Source organism: Drosophila mauritiana, chromosome X (assembly GCF_004382145.1).
Source record: "Drosophila mauritiana strain mau12 chromosome X, ASM438214v1, whole genome shotgun sequence".
NCBI lineage: Eukaryota > Metazoa > Arthropoda > Insecta > Diptera > Drosophilidae > Drosophila > Drosophila mauritiana.
This window is the reverse complement of record NC_046672.1, coordinates 13,487,514-13,490,094: the sequence shown is the minus strand read 5'-3', so window position 1 is coordinate 13,490,094 and position 2,581 is coordinate 13,487,514. Positions and strand designations below refer to the sequence as shown.

At 40.9% G+C, this 2,581-nt stretch overlaps 1 protein-coding gene across 1 annotated transcript in view; it reads left to right on the top strand.

Annotated features, from left to right (window-relative positions):
* LOC117148732 (glutamine-dependent NAD(+) synthetase) overlaps positions 1 to 2,581 on the top strand; it is a 35,145-nt gene that overhangs the window by 27,353 nt on the left and 5,211 nt on the right. The gene's annotated exons all lie outside the window — the stretch shown is intronic.

The window sequence follows — 2,581 nt, the reverse complement described above, 5'->3', positions numbered from 1 at the left end:
CCGAATTGAACTCAATTATCAGGGCCTACTTCGGTACATTTTTACTTCCGGGTATCGAGAATTCAAACGGCACACTGCGACCATCTAGCACACTCGTTTCCACTATTTCACATCTCAAGTTAACCGTACACTTGGAGCAAAATTGTCTAGTCATAGTGGGCATAAAATCATCCTTTCATGGCCAAATTATTTTCTAGAGGCTTTTAATCAACATACTTAAGTTAAAAACCTAAAAAATAATAATAAAAAAATGCAATAAAAAGGTTTATTGCATAAACTTTGTATTTTTTTGTTATATAATAACTAGAATATAATTTTTCATACTGTTTTGTTTTATTGAGACCCGTATAATTACATTTTGAATATGCACACTGTGTATATTTTTTTCCCAGTGTATGTACGCTCCCTCCGAAGCGGTATTTTCACCTTGAAGCGAGCGGTAAATGTTAACGGTGAACGGCGCCCAACGCCGGATACCGGGTAACTGGCTACTGGCCACCGGACGGGCTCCGATGCCGCCGGAAAAGTCGGAAAATTCGAAAAGGTCGGAAAAATCGGAAAGGAAACGGGAAACACTTCGTGACAATGCGACGCGGGCTGGCAAACAAATCAAAGCGAATTAGTTGCATTAGTGGCAGCTATCAGCGGCAAAGGTAGCAACACGGCTCCAGGATGCGGCGCCGCTGCCAATGACTCTCCTGCCACTCTCCCTGTCTCTGTCTCTGGCTCTGTTCCTGTCTCCGTCCCTGTTCCACTTCCGTCTCCATATCCGTTTCCGTTTCCAGCTGCACCTCCAGCTGCAGTTCCTCCTGTGGCAAGTCGAGAGCGCTGGTCGCCTGGCGTGCCAGCGCCTGGGGCCATAATGCACATGCGAGTCCATCGAGAAACAGGGTGACCGCCGTTCATAGCCAGGATGTATTGAAGTTAAGGACGCTTAACCGTGTATATTGGAAGTTCTAATAGCTAGTTGCATATATTAACATTAGTCCAAAGTAACAGAAACGCTTTTATTTATGTTTTATTGACTTAGAGCTAAACAAATATTCACGAATATTTATTACTTAAAAAATACAACATATTCTAATATGTATAATTGATTAACACAATTAAATATGGATTATTTAGCTTTGAATCTGTTAAAGAAACTGGGTTTGCATAATGATTAAGTTCAGTGCCGTCTTTTAGATAACACATCCCAGTTTGAAATGGTAATATGCTCATATATTTAAAAGTTACAATTAATCCGCACCGTGGACACCCTTTATCGCAGATAATTGTATGCACTGGCATATTTATCGGATTCCCCCCACATTCCCACATTCAAACTATCCATTTCGCTGCCACTGCTGATTATGTGCCATTAAAATTGGCTGCCAATTGGCAAAAGTTTTTTTTGCGCTCCGCATTCTGCATTCTCCATTCTCCATTCTGCATTCTCCGACCCGCTTTCTCCTCTAGTTTTCATTCACTGCATTGGAATGGCGGCCTTTTGTTCTTAGCAGTGAGTCCTGAGGCTTTGCCCTTTGCCTGCGGTTCAAAGTTCAATGCATTTCGCTTGCGACACGCATACTCGCATACACAATCACACGCGCACGTCAATGTGCCACGCCCCTTACGCCCACTTTACCAGTGGGCACCTGACCAGTGTTGCTGTTGTGGCCATTTTAAAGCTGAACCTTAGGTTTGTAACTAGTTTCTTTTCAAGCCAATTATAAATTTTAATTTATAAACACAATTTGTAGTTCATTTTACAAACTCCGAAATCAAATGGCAGCTGTTTTTTTACAAAATTAATAGTTAATAATGTTTTAGCACAAAATCTTCTGAGACTCAAAAAAAAAACGCTTCTCAAAAGTATGCTTTGATATATTTTTAAGATTTGCAGCATACTTTTAGACCCCCTCTGCATAGATATCCTTAGCATACAATCATTAATTTATTGCTTACGCATTTAACGTAACTTAAACCAACCAACAAATGGCTCCAATATCGCATTGAGTAGCTATGTTTCCAACTTTTCTCCCACCCCGATTTTCGTTTTATTTCACCAAAATTGACAGCTCTGCTGCACCTGACAGTCCATCTTTACACATTTCCACAAAAACGCCGAGGCGTCGAAAAATCCTAAACGCAACTTTGTCAGACTTTTATGGGCAACTTGGGCAACTTGGTGGTGCTGGGGTTGGGGCATTGGACTCTTCTGGTTCTCCAGTTTGGATTTGAATTTGAGTTTGAGTTTTAGCTCGACTTCGGTTGAGGGGAGAATGTTCCTGTCAGCCATCAAGCGGGAGAAATGAAATATGCGCGACTTCTACGGGCAAAACTAAATGAACTCTGAACTTTATGCGAAATTTCACCTCATGCATGCATGCATGCATGTGTGTGTGTGTGTGTGTGTGAAAGTGTGTGTATGCGTGCTTTAAACTTTTGTTGCCTGGCAAAGTAAATTTGGATAAGGTTTTTTTGGTTAAGTGAGGTACAAGGATGGTGCTGCGGAAAACACTGCGCAAAAATATGCATGAAGATCGCAATCGTTTCAAGTAAACAATTTAAATTCTGTTTGTTTCTAAAACATCAAATA